Source organism: Anomalospiza imberbis, unplaced genomic scaffold, assembly GCF_031753505.1.
Source record: "Anomalospiza imberbis isolate Cuckoo-Finch-1a 21T00152 unplaced genomic scaffold, ASM3175350v1 scaffold_476, whole genome shotgun sequence".
NCBI lineage: Eukaryota > Metazoa > Chordata > Aves > Passeriformes > Viduidae > Anomalospiza > Anomalospiza imberbis.
Window position 1 is genome coordinate 47736 of NW_027100084.1, and position 14595 is coordinate 62330.

Here is a 14595-nt window from a genome sequence, read left to right on the forward strand (position 1 = left end):
TAACCACCCCATAACCACCCATCACCACCTATATCCACCCCAAAATCACCCTCAGCACCCCATAACCACCCATAACCACCCATAACCACCCATAACCACCCCAAAATCACTCTCAGCACCCCATAACTGCCCTCAGCACCCCAGAACCACACATAACCACCACATAGCCACCCCATAACTGGCCTCAGCACCCCATAACCACTCATAGCCACCCCATAACCACCCTCAGCACCCCAAAGCCACCCCATAACCACCCATATCCACCCCAAAATCACCCTCAGCACCCCATAACTGCCCTCAGCACCCCATAACCACCCCATAATCACCCATAACCACCCCATAGCCACCCCATAACTACCCCATAACCATCCTCAGCACCCCATAACCACCCATAACCACCCCATAACTGCCCTCAGCACCCCATAACCACCCCATAACCACCCCATAACCACCCTCAGCACCCCATAACCACCCATAACCACCCCATAGCCACCCCATAACCACCCTCAGCACCCCATAACTACCCATATCCACCCCAAAATCACCCTCAGCACCCTATAACCACCCCATAGCCACCCCATAACCACCCCAAAAATCACCCTCAGCACCCCATAACTGCCCTCAGCACCCCATAGCCGCCCCATAACCACCCATAACCGCCCCAGTAACCACCCATAACCACCCATAGCCACCCCATAACCACCCTCAGCACCCCATAACCACCCCATAACCACCCCATAGCCACCCCATAACCACCCTCAGCACCCCATAACCACCCATAACCACCCCATAGCCACCCTATAACCACCTTCAGCACCCCATAACCACCCCATAACCACCCCATAGCCACCCCATAACCACCCTCAGCACCCCATAACCACCCATAACCACCCCATAGCCACCCTATAACCACCTTCAGCACCCCATAACCACCCCATAACCACCCGGTAACCACCCCAAACCCGCCCCTAAGTCCTCGGGGTTTCCCCGGTGTGCCCGCAGTGCGGCGGCGCGGTGCAGGGTGGCACCCTGGCGGTATTCGCGGCGCGGGCGGGGCTCGGGCTGTGCTGGCACCCGCGCTGCTTCCGCTGCCAGCGGTGCCAGCAGCCCCTGGTGGACCTGGTCTACTTCTGCCCCGGGGGCGCCGGGGGGCGGCTGCTCTGCGGGAGGGACCACGGCGACAGCGTGCGGCACCGCTGCCCCGCCTGCGACGAGGTGCGGGGCTGCGGGGGGGTACGGGGGGCTATGGGGGGTATGGGGTGCTCAGGGTGGTTATAGGGTGGTTATGGGGTGCTCAGTGTGGTTATAGGGTGGTTATGGGGGGATATGTGGTGCTCAGGGTGGTTATAGGGTGGTTATGGGGGGATATGGGGTGCTCAGGGGTGGTTATAGGGTGGTTATGGGGTGCTCAGTGTGGTTATGGGGTGGTTATGGGGGGATATGTGGTGCTCAGTGTGGTTATAGGGTGGTTATGGGGGGATATGGGGTGCTCAGGGTGGTTATAGGGTGGTTATGGGGTGCTCAGTGTGGTCTCAGTGTGGTTATGGGGTGCTCAGTGTGGTTATAGGGTGGTTATGGGGGGATATGGGGTGCTCAGGGTGGTTATGGGGTGGTTATGGGGGGTATGGGGTGCTCAGTATGGTTATGGGGTGGTTATGGGGGGATATGGGGTGCTCAGTGTGGTTATGGGGTGGTTATGGGGTCTCAGTGTGGTTATAGGGTGGTTATGGGGGGTATGGGGTGCTCAGGGTGGTTATAGGGTGGTTATGGGGTGCTCAGTGTGGTTATAGGGTGGTTATGGGGGGATATGGGGTGCTCAGTGTGGTTATAGGGTGGTTATGGGGGGATATGGGGTGCTCAGGGTGGTTATAGGGTGGTTATGGGGTGCTCAGTGTGGTCTCAGTGTGGTTATGGGGTGCTCAGTGTGGTTATGGGGTGGTTATGGGGGATATGGGGTGTTCAGGGTGGTTATGGGGTGGTTATGGGGGGATATGGGGTGCTCAGGGTGGTTATGGGGTGGTTATGGGGGGATATGGGGTGCTCAGGGTGGTTATGGGGTGGTTATGGGGTCTCAGTGTGGTTATAGGGTGGTTATGGGGGATATGGGGTGCTCAGTGTGGTTATAGGGTGGTTATGGGGGGATATGGGGTGCTCAGGGTAGTTATGAGGTGGTTATGGGGTGCTCAGTGTGGTTATAGGGTGGTTATGGGGGGATATGGGGTGCTCAGGGTGGTTATGAGGTGGTTATGGGGTGCTGAGTGTGGTTATGGGGTGGTTATGGGGTGCTCAGTGTGGTTATAGGGTGGTTATGGGGGGATATGGGGTGCTCAGGGTGGTTATGGGGTGGTTATGGGGGGATATGGGGTGCTCAGGGTGGTTATGAGGTGGTTATGGGGTGCTCAGGGTGGTTATGGGGTGGTTATGGGGTCTCAGTGTGGTTATGGGGGTGCTCAGTGTGGTTATAGGGTGGTTATGGGGTGCTCAGTGTGGTCTCAGTGTGGTTATGGGGTGCTCAGTGTGGTTATAGGGTGGTTATGGGGGGTTATGGGGTGTTCAGGGTGGTTATGGGGTGGTTATGGGGTCTCAGTGTGGTTATGGGGTGCTCAGTGTGGTTATAGGGTGGTTATGGGGGGTTATGGGGTGTTCAGGGTGGTTATGGGGTGGTTATGGGGGGATATGGGGTGCTCAGTGTGGTTATAGGGTGGTTATGGGGGGATATGGGGTGCTCAGGGTGGTTATGGGGTGGTTATGGGGTTGCTCAGTGTGGTTATATGGTGGTTATGGGGGGATATGGGGTGTTCAGGGTGGTTATGGGGTGGTTATGGGGGGATATGGGGTGCTCAGGGTGGTTATGGGGTGGTTATGGGGTGCTCAGTGTGGTTATGGGGTGGTTATTGGGTCTCAGTGTGGTTATGGGGTGCTCAGTGTGGTTATAGGGTGGTTGGGTGGGTATGGGGTGCTCAGGGTAGTTATGGGGTGGTTATGGGGTGCTCAGTGTGGTTATAGGGTGGTTATGGGGTGCTCAGTGTGGTTATAGGGTGGTTATGGGGTGCTCAGTGTGGTTATAGGGCGGTTATGGGGGGATATGGGGTGCTCAGGGTGGTTATAGGGTGGTTATGGGGTGCTCAGTGTGGTTATAGGGTGGTTATGGGGTGCTCAGTGTGCTTATAGGGAGGTTATGGGGGGATATGTGGTGCTCAGGGTGGTTATGGGGTGGTTATGGGGTGCTGAGTGTGGTCATGGGGTGGTTATGGGGTGCTCCATGTGGTTATAGGGTGGTTATGGGGTGCTCAGGATGGTGATGGGGTGGTTATGGGGTGCTGGGGTGTGGTTATGGGGTGGTTATGGGGGGATATGGGGTGCTCAGGGTGGTTTTGGGGTGGTTATGGGGTGCTCAGTGTGGTTATTGGGTGATTATGGAGTGCTCCATGTGGTTATGGGGTGGTTATGGGGTGTTCAGTGTGGTTATGGGGTGGGTATGGGGTGTTTTAGGGAGGTTATGGGGTGGTTATGGGGTGCTCAGGGTGGTTATGGGGTGCTGGGAGCAGTTACGGTGTGGTTATGGGGTGTTCAGTGTGGTTATGGGGTGGTTGTGGGGCGCTCAGGATGGTTTTGGGGTGGGTATGGGGTGCTCAGGGTGGTTATGGGGTGCTGGGGTGTGGGTATGGGGTGGTTATGGGTAGGATATGGGGTGCTTATGGGGTGCTGGGAGCAGTTATGGGGTGCTCTGGGGGCTATGGGGTGCTCAGTGTGGTTATGGGGCGCTATGGGGTGCTGTGGGGGGTTATGGGGTGCTGTGGGGGGTTATGGGGCGCTGGGGGGTGCTGTGGGGGGTTATGGGGTGCTCTTGGTGCTTCTGTGGGGCCGCGGGGTTCTTTGGGCTCTGATTCCCCCCCCACTGCCCCCTTGGTGCCCCTTAGGGAATTTTTGGGGTCCTCTGGGGGGCTCTTAGGGTTTTTTTGGGACATTAAAGGGGTTGGGGGACACTGGGGGGGCTCTGGCACTGACCCTCCCCCTCTACCGTGTGCTCCCAGCTGATTTTTGGGGGACACTGGGGGGGTCTCTGTGTCACTGACCCCGCTCTGTGCCCCCAGCTGATTTTCGGGGGACACTGGGGGGGTCTCTGTGTCACTGACCGCACTCTGTGCCCCCAGCTGATTTTTGGGGGGACACTGGGGGGGGTCTCTGTGTCACTGACCCCGCTCTGTGCCCCCAGCTGATTTTTGGGGGACACTGGGGGGGTCTCTGTGTCACTGACCCCGCTCTGTGCCCCCAGCTGATTTTTGGGGGACACTGGGGGGGGTCTCTGTGTCACTGACCCCGCTCTGTGCCCCCAGCTGATTTTTGGGGGACACTGGGGGGGTCTCTGTGTCACTGACCCCGCTCTGTGCCCCCAGCTGATTTTTGGGGGACACTGGGGGTCTCTGTGTCACTGACCGCACTCTGTGCCCCCAGCTGATTTTTTGGGGGACACTGGGGGGGGTCTCTGTGTCACTGACCCCGCTCTGTGCCCCCAGCTGATTTTTGGGGGACACTGGGGGTCTCTGTGTCACTGACCGCACTCTGTGCCCCCAGCTGATTTTTGGGGGACACTGGGGGTCTCTGTGTCACTGACCGCACTCTGTGCCCCCAGCTGATTTTCGGGGGCTCTGGGGGGGTCTCTGTGTCACTGACCCCGCTCTGTGCCCCCAGCTGATTTTTGGGGGACACTGGGGGGGTCTCTGTGTCACTGACCGCACTCTGTGCCCCCCAGCTGATTTTCGGGGGACACTGGGGGGGGGTCTCTGTGTCACTGACCCCGCTCTGTGCCCCCCAGCTGATTTTCGGGGGCTCTGGGGGGGTCTCTGTGTCACTGACCCCGCTCTGTGCCCCCAGCTGATTTTCGGGGGGCTCTGGGGGGGTCTGTGTGTCACTGACCCCGCTCTGTGCCCCCCAGCTGATTTTCGGGGGGCGCTGGGCCGAGGCCGGGGGGCGCCGCTGGCACCTGCGCCACCTGCGCTGCCTGGAGTGCGAGGGGCCCCTGGAGCCGCGGCAGCTGCCCGGGCCGGGGGGACAGCCCCTGTGCCCCCCCTGCCGCGCCCGCCGCGCCCACCTGTGCGACACCTGCGGGGACCCCATCGGTGAGGGGGGCGCCGGGGGGTGCGGGTCCCCCACTGTCCCCCAGTGTCCCTCCCTGTCCCCAGTGTCCCCAGTGTCCCTCCCTGTCCCCAGTGTCCCCAGTGTCCCCCAGTGTCCCTCCCTGTCCCCAGTGTCCCCAGTGTCCCCCAGTGTCCCCAGTGTCCCTCCCTGTCCCCAGTGTCCCCAGTGTCCCCAGTGTCCCCCAGTGTCCCTCCCTGTCCCCAGTGTCCCCAGTGTCCCCCAGTGTCCCTCCCTGTCCCCCAGTGTCCCCAGTGTCCCCAGTGTCCCCACTGTCCCCCAGTGTCCCTCCCTGTCCCCAGTGTCCCCAGTGTCCCCAGTGTCCCTCCCTGTCCCCAGTGTCCCCAGTGTCCCCCAGTGTCCCCAGTGTCCCCTCTGTGTCCCCCCCTGTCCCCCAGTGTCCCTCCCTGTTCCCCAGTGTCCCCAGTGTCCCCCAGTGTCCCTCCCTGTCCCCAGTGTCCCCAGTGTCCCCAGTGTCCCCTCTGTGTCCCTCCCTGTTCCCCAGTGTCCCCAGTGTCCCCTCTGTGTCCCTCCCTGTTCCCCAGTGTCCCCTTTGTGTCCCTCCCTGTTCCCCAGTGTCCCCAGTGTCCCCTCTGTGTCCCCCCCTGTCCCCCTGTGTCCCTCCCTGTCCCCCAGTGTCCCCCAGTGTCCCCCAGTGTCCCTCCCTGTTCCCCAGTGTCCCCAGTGTCCCCCAGTGTCCCCAGTGTCCCCCAGTGTCCCCCAGTGTCCCTCCCTGTTCCCCAGTGTCCCCTTTGTGTCCCTGTGTGTCCCCAGAGGTGCAGTGTCCCCACGTCACCCACAGGGGGCAGCACTGCAACCTCCTCTGTTCCCCACTGTCCCTCCCTGTCCCCATTGTCCCCATTGTCCCTCATTGTCCCCATTGTCCTCTCTGTGTCCCCATTGTCCCCATTGTCCCTCCCTGTCCCCATTGTCCCTTCACTGTCCCCATTGTCCCCTCACTGTCCCCACTGTCCCCATTGTCCCTTCACTGTCCCCAGTGTACCTCCCTGTCCCCACTGTCCCCATTGTCCCCTCACTGTCCCCACTGTCCCCATTGTCCCCACTGTTCCTCACTGTCCCCACTGTCCCCACTGTCCCCATTGTCCCCATTGTCCCTCCCTGTCCCTCACTGTCCCCACTGTCCCCATTGTCTCCTCACTGTCCCCACTGTCCCTCACTGTCCCCCTTGTCCATCCCTGTCCCCATTGTCCCTTCACTGTCCCCATTGTCCTCTCTGTGTCCCCACTATCCCCATTGTCCCTCCCTGTCCCCATTGTCCCCATTGTCCCCTCACTGTCCCCATTGTCCCTTCACTGTCCCCACTGTTCCTCACTGTCCCCACTGTCCCTTCACTGTCCCCACTGTCCCTCCCTGTCCCCACTGTCCCCATTGTCCCCTCACTGTCCCCATTGTCCCCACTGTCCCTCACTGTCCCCATTGTCCCTCCCTGTCCCCACTGTCCCTCCCTGTCCCCACTGTCCCCATTGTCCCCCCACTGTCCCTCCCTGTCCCCACTGTCCCTCCCTGTCCCTACTGTCCCCATTGTCCCCTCACTGTCCCCATTGTCCCCCCACTGTCCCCATTGTCCCCACTGTCCCTCACTGTCCCCACTGTCCCTCCCTGTCCGCAGAGCTGCAGTGCCCGCACGTGTCCCACAGGGGGCAGCACTGGCACGCCGTGCCGGGCTGTTTCCATTGTCCCCACTGTCCCTCCCTGTCCCCACTGTCCCTCACTGTCCCCACTGTCCCCATTGTCCCCCCACTGTCCCTCCCTGTCCCCACTGTCCCTCCCTGTCCCCACTGTCCCTCCCTGTCCCCACTGTCCCCATTGTCCCCACTGTCCCTCACTGTCCCCACTGTCCCTCACTGTCCCCACTGTCCCTCCCTGTCCCACTGTTCCTCACTGTCCCCACTGTCCCTCCCTGTCCGCAGAGCTGCAGTGCCCGCACGTGTCCCACAGGGGGCAGCACTGGCACGCCGTGCCGGGCTGTTTCCATTGTCCCCACTGTTCCTCACTGTCCCCACTGTCCCCATTGTCCCCCCACTGTCCCTCACTGTCCCCACTGTCCCCATTGTCCCCACTGTCCCCATTGTCCCTCACTGTCCCCACTGTCCCCACTGTCCCCATTGTCCCTCACTGTCCCCACTGTCCCCATTGTCCCCACTGTCCCTCACTGTCCCCCATTGTCCCTCCCTGTCCCCATTGTCCCCATTGTCCCCTCACTGTCCCCATTGTCCCCCCACTGTCCCTCACTGTCCCCACTGTCCCTCCCTGTCCGCAGAGCTGCAGTGCCCGCACGTGTCCCACAGGGGGCAGCACTGGCACGCCGTGCCGGGCTGTTTCCGGTGCGCCGCCTGCGGGCGCCCCCTGCTGGGCGCGCCGTTCCTGCCGCGGGGGGGCCGCATCTTCTGCTCGCGGCGCTGCGCCCCGCCCAGCCCGCGCTGCGCCCCCCGGCGGCGGAGCTGGGCAGCGACAGCCCCGGCCGGTGAGCGGCCACGGGGCACTGGGGACACTGGGGACACTGGGGACACTGGGGACACTGGGGACACTGGGAGAGGGACTGGGGACACTGGGAGAGGGACTGGGGGACTGGGAGAGGGATTGGGGGACTGGGAGAGGGACTGGGGACACTGGGGACACTGGGGACACTGGGGACACTGGGAGAGGGACTGGGGGACTGGGAGAGGGACTGGGGGGATTGGGAGAGGGACTGGGGGGACTGGGAGAGGGACTGGGAGCACTGGGAGAGGGATTGGGGGGATTGGGAGAGGGACTGGGGGACTGGGAGAGGGACTGGGAGCACTGGGAGAGGGATTGGGGGGATTGGGAGAGGGACTGGGAGCACTGGGAGAGGGACTGGGAGCACTGGGAGAGGGATTGGGGGGACTGGGAGAGGGACTGGGGGACTGGGAGAGGGATTGGGGGACTGGGAGAGGGATTGGGGGGATTGGGAGAGGGACTGGGAGCACTGGGAGAGGGACTGGGGGACTGGGAGAGGGATTGGGGGGATTGGGAGAGGGACTGGGGGACTGGGAAAGGGATTGGGGGGATTGGGAGAGGAGTGGGGGGGACTGGGAATGGAACTGGGGGACTGGGAGAGGGACTGGGGGACTGGGAAAGGGATTGGGGGGATTGGGAGAGGAGTGGGGGACACTGGGGGAACTGGGAGAGGGACTGGGGGGACTGGGAGAGGGACTGGGAGCACTGGGAGAGGGATTGGGGGGATTGGGAGAGGAGTGGGGGGACTGGGAGAGGGATTGGGAGCACTGGGAGAGGGATTGGGGGACACTGGGGGGACTGGGAGAGGAGTGGGGGGACTGGGAGGGGAGTGGGGGGCACTGGGGGGACTGGGAGAGGGATTGGGGGGACTGGGAGGACTGGGAGAGGGATTGGGGGGGACTGGGAGAGACTGGGGGGGACTGGGAGGGACTGGGAGAAAATTGGGAGGGACTGGAGTTCACTGGGGTTAACTGGGACTAACTGGGATTAACTGGGATAAACTGAGGTAACTGGGATTGACTGGGATAAACTGGGGTTCACTGGGATTAACTGGGGAGGTTCACTGGGATTAACTGGTGTTAACTGGGAAGGTTCCCTGGGCTAATTGGGATTAACTGAGATAAACTGGGATCAACTGGGAAGATTCCCTGGGGTAACAGGGATTAACTGAATAAACTGGGGCTAACTGGGATAACTGGGACAACTGGTGTTAACTGGGGTTAACTGGGATAACTGGGGTTAACTGGTGTTAACTGGGATAACTGGTGTTAACTGGGATAACTGGGGCTAACTGGGATAACTGGGATAACTGGGGTTAACTGGGATAACTGGTGTTAACTGGGGTTAACTGGGATAACTGGGATAACTGGTGTTAACTGGGATAACTGGGGTTAACTGGGATAACTGGGATAACTGGTGTTAACTGGGATAACTGGGGTTAACTGGGATAACTGGGATAACTGGTGTTAACTGGGACAACTGGTGTTAACTGGTGTTAACTGGGATAACTGGTGTTAACTGGGATAACTGGGATAACTGGTGTTAACTGGGATAACTGGTGTTAACTGGGATAACTGGGATAACTGGTGTTAACTGGGATAACTGGTGTTAACTGGGATAACTGGGATAACTGGGATAACTGGGGTTAACCGGGATAACTGGTGTTAACTGGGATAACTGGTGTTAACTGGGATAACTGGGATAACTGGGATAACTGGTGTTAACTGGTGTTAACTGGTGTTAACTGGGATAACTGGGGTTAACTGGGATAACTGGGGCTAACTGGGATAACTGGTGTTAACTGGGATAACTGGGGTTAACGGGTAACTGGGTTAACTGGGATAGCTGGGATAACTGGGATAACTGGGGCTAACTGGGATAACTGGGGTTAACTGGTGTTAACTGGTGTTAACTGGGGTTAACTGGGATAACTGGTGTTAACTGGGATAACTGGTGTTAACTGGGATAACTGGTGTTAACTGGTGTTAACTGGGATAACTGGGATAATTGGGGTAAACTGGGATAACTGGGGTAACTGGTGTTAACTGGGATAACTGGGGTTAACTGGGATAACTGGGGTTAACTGGTGTTAACTGGGATAACTGGTGTTAACTGGTGTTAACTGGGATAACTGGTGTTAACTGGGGTTAACTGGGATAACTGGGGTTAACTGGGATAACTGGGGTTAACTGGTGTTAACTGGGATAACTGGTGTTAACTGGTGTTAACTGGGATAACTGGTGTTAACTGGGGTTAACTGGTGTTAACTGGGATAACTGGGATAACTGGTGTTAACTGGGGTAACTGGTGTTAACTGGGATAACTGGTGTTAACTGGGATAACTGGGATAACTGGTGTTAACTGGGATAACTGGGATAACTGGGATAACTGTTGTTAACTGGGATAACTGGGGTAACTGGGGTTAACTGGGATAACTGGATAACTGGGATAACTGGGGTTAACTGGGATAACTGGTGTTAACTGGGATAACTGGGGTTAACTGGGGTAACTGGGGTTAACTGGGGTAACTGGGGTTAACTGGGATAACTGGGGTAACTGGTGTTAAGGATAACTGGTGTTAACTGGGATAACTGGTGATAACTGGGATAACTGGTGTTAACTGGGATAACTGGGGTTAACTGGGGTTAACTGGGTTAACTGGGATAACTGGGGTTAACTGGGATAACTGGGGTTAACTGGGATAACTGGGATAACTGGGGTAACTGGTGTTAACTGGGATAACTGGGGTTAACTGGGATAACTGGGATAACTGGTGTTAACTGGGATAACTGGGGTTAACTGGGATAACTGGGGTTAACTGGTGTTAACTGGTGTTATCTGGGATAACTGGTGTTAACTGGGATAACTGGGGTTAACTGGGATAACTGGGATAACTGGGGTTAACTGGGATAACTGGGATAACTGGTGTTAACTGGGATAACTGGGATAACTGGTGTTAACTGGGATAACTGGGGTTAACTGGGATAACTGGGATAACTGGGATAACTGGTGTTAACCGGGAGGCTCACCACGTGCCCCTCCCCCGCAGGCTCGTGGCCCCGCTCCCGCCAGGGCGGTCCCCAGCCCCTCCCCCACCCCCGGCCCCTCCCCCGCCGCCTGTCCCTGCCGGAGCTGGGCCCCGCCCCCGGCCCCGCCCCCTGCCCCTCCCCTCCCGCCCCCGGGCCCTGCCCCTCCCCCCCCCGGGGCTCCCCCCCCGGGCGGCGGCGGGGGAGGGGCGGCCCCCGCTGGCCTTCATCCTCCTCCTCCTCCTCCTCGTCCTCCTCGTGGGAGGGGCTGTTCCTGGGGGAGCCCCTCCCCATCCCCCCACAGCTCCGCCCCCCCGGGGCCCCCCCGGGCCACGCCCAGCCACGCCCCCGGCCCCAGCCCCGGCCACGCCCCCGCGGCTGCCGCCTGGCCTGACCTCTGACCCCTGGGTGACCTCTGTGCGACCTCTGTGTGACCTCTGATTTCTGGGTGACCCCTGACCTCTGGGTGACCCCTGCATGACCTCTGAGTGACCCCGTGTGACCTCTGACCCCTGTGTCACCTGTGACCCCTGTGTGACCTCTCTATGACCCTTCTTTGTGACCTCTGGGTGACCTCTGACCCCTGGGTGATCTCTGACCTCTCTGTGCCTTCTCTAGGACCCTTCTTTGTGCCCTCTGACCCCTGCGTGACCCCTGGGTGACCCCTCTGCTGGCCCTCCGCCCTCTCTCGGTGGCCTCAACCTCAGGGACCTCCCGGTGACCTCATGCTGACCTTTGACCCCTGCTCTCCTCTGCTGACCTTTGACCTCTGCTCTCCTGCGGGGATTCCAGTGCTGACCTTTGATCTCTGCCCTCTCCCCGGCCGTGACCTTTGCACTGTGACCCCGCGGCCGCCTCAGGGACCCCCCCGTGCTGTGCCCGCTGACCTTTGACCTTTCAATAAAGGCCCGCAGCCCCGTTCAGGCCCCGGTGTCGTTGGCGCCCCGGTGACGGGGGGGGTGGGGAGGGGGGCACGGGGTGGGAGCAGCGGGAGGGGCCCGGAGCCCGCGCCGGCCCCCGGGGCCGCCATTTGAAACGGGGACTCCCCAAAACCGCGGCGGGGCCGCCGCCCCCCCCAACATGGCGGCGCCCCTGGGGGCCTGCCGCCTCGCGCGCCGCTTTCCCGCGCGCTGATTGGCTAAGATTGGTCGGGGCGGGGTCACGTGGTCGGCGGGAAAACCGGTGCGGTTGCCGCGGCAACGGGGGCGGGGCCAAAGGGGAGGCGCGGTCACGTGAGCGGCGCGAGGCTGGCGGCGACTTCCGGGGGGAAACCGGGAGCGAACTGGGACTGAACTGGGACTGAACTGGGAGCGAACTGGGGTAACTGGGACTGAACTGGGGGAACTGGGAGCGAACTGGGATTGAACTGGGACTGAACTGGGGGAACTGGGACTGAACTGGGAGCGAACTGGGACTGAACTGGGAGCGAACTGGGGTAACTGGGACTGAACTGGGGGAACTGGGACTGAACTGGGATTGAACTGGGAGCGAACTGGGGTAACTGGGACTGAACTGGGGGAACTGGGAGCGAACTGGGATTGAACTGGGACTGAACTGGGGGAACTGGGACTGAACTGGGAGCGAACTGGGATTGAACTGGGACTGAACTGGGGGAACTGGGACTGAACTGGGAGCGAACTGGGACTGAACTGGGAGCGAACTGGGGTAACTGGGACTGAACTGGGGGAACTGGGACTGAACTGGGGTAACTGGGACTGAACTGGGGGAACTGGGAGCGAACTGGGAGCGAACTGGGGTAACTGGGACTGAACTGGGGTAACTGGGACTGAACTGGGAGCGAACTGGGAGAGAACTGGGGTGGGACTGAACTGGGGGAACTGGGAGCGAACTGGGGTAACTGGGAGTGAACTGGGATTGAACTGGGAGCGAACTGGGGGAACTGGGGGCGAACTGGGACTGTACTGGGGTAACTGGGACTGAAGTGGAGGAACTGGGACCAAACTGGGAGCGAACTGGGGTAACCAGGACCAAACTGTGACTGGACTGGGGGAACTGGGAATGAACTGGAACTGAACTGGTGTAACTGGGAGCAAACTGGGAGCAAACTGGGAGTGAACTGGGGGAACTGGGAGCAAACTGGGAGTGAACTGGGGGAACTGGGAGCAAATTGGGAGTGAACTGGGGGAACTGGGAGCAAACTGGTACTGAAGTGGGGGAACTGGGAGTGAACTGGGACTGAACTGGGAGCAAACTGGGAGTGAACTGGGACTGAACTGGGGTAACTGGGAGCAAACTGGTACTGAAGTGGGGGAACTGGGACTGAACTGGGAGCAAACTGGGAGTGAACTGGGACTGAACTGGGGTAACTGGGAGCAAACTGGGACTGAACTGGGACCTAACTGGGAATGAACTGTGGGAACTGGGAACAAACTGGGAGCAAACTGGGAGTGAACTGGTACTGAACTGGGGTAACTGAGACTGAACTGGGACCAAACTAGGAGCGAACTGGTGTTACTGGGACTGTACTGGTGTTACTGGGGCTGTACTGGTGTTACTGGGGCCGTACTGGTGTTACTGGTACCACACTGGTGTTACTGGGGCTGTACTGGTGTTACTGGGACCAAACTGGTGTTACTGGAGCTGCACTGGTGTTACTGGGACCAAACTGGTGTTACTGGAGCTGCACTGGTGTTACTGGGGCTGTACTGGTGTTACTGGTACCACACTGGTGTTACTGGTACCACACTGGTGTTACTGGGGCTGTACTGGTGTTACTGGGACCAAACTGGTGTTACTGGGGCTGTACTGGTGTTACTGGGACCAAACTGGTGTTACTGGGACCAAACTGGTGTTACTGGGGCTGTACTGGTGTTACTGGGACCAAACTGGTGTTACTGGGGCTGTACTGGTGTTACTGGGGCTGTACTGGTGTTACTGGTACCACACTGGTGTTACTGGGACCGGACTGGTGTTACTGGGACCAAACTGGTGTTACTGGGGCTGTACTGGTGTTACTGGGACCAAACTGGTGTTACTGGTACCACACTGTTGTTACTGGGGCTGTACTGGTGTTACTGGGGCTGTACTGGTGTTACTGGTACCACACTGGTGTTACTGGGACCAAACTGGTGTTACTGGTACCACACTGTTGTTACTGGGGCTGCACTGGTGTTACTGGGACCAAACTGGTGTTACTGGTACCACACTGGTGTTACTGGTACCACACTGGTGTTACTGGGGCTGTACTGGTGTTACTGGTACCACACTGGTGTTACTGGTACCACACTGGTGTTACTGGGACCAAACTGGTGTTACTGGGGCTGTACTGGTGTTACTGGGACCAAACTGGTGTTACTGGGACCAAACTGGTGTTACTGGGGCTGTACTGGTGTTACTGGGACCAAACTGGTGTTACTGGGGCTGTACTGGTGTTACTGGGACCAAACTGGTGTTACTGGGCTGTACTGGTGTTACTGGTACCACACTGGTGTTACTGGGGCTGTACTGGTGTTACTGGGGCTGTACTGGTGTTACTGGGGCTGTACTGGTGTTACTGGGGCCGTACTGGTGTTACTGGGGCTGTACTGGTGTTACTGGTACCACACTGGTGTTACTGGGGCTGTACTGGTGTTACTGGGACCAAACTGGTGTTACTGGGACCGAACTGGTGTTACTGGAGCTGTACTGGTGTTACTGGGACCAAACTGGTGTTACTGGGGCTGTACTGGTGTTACTGGGACCACACTGGTGTTACTGGGACCGGACTGGTGTTACTGGTACCACACTGGTGTTACTGGGGCTGTACTGGTGTTACTGGTACCACACTGGTGTTACTGGGCTGTACTGGTGTTACTGGAGCTGTACTGGTGTTACTGGGACCAAACTGGTGTTTACTGGGGCTGCACTGGTGTTACTGGGACCAAACTGGTGTTACTGGTACCGCACTGGTGTTACTGGGGCTGTACTGGTGTTA

At 59.3% G+C, this 14595-nt stretch overlaps 1 long non-coding RNA gene across 1 annotated transcript; it reads left to right on the plus strand.

Moving 5' to 3' along the window:
- Window positions 1-1013: 1013 nt before the first annotated feature.
- LOC137466927 (uncharacterized) lies at window positions 1014-7550 on the plus strand. Its single transcript, XR_010995343.1, has 3 exons — window positions 1014-1215; window positions 4937-5120; window positions 7418-7550. It is a non-coding gene; the product is annotated as an uncharacterized lncRNA (long non-coding RNA).
- The last annotated feature ends 7045 nt before the right edge of the window (window positions 7551-14595 follow it).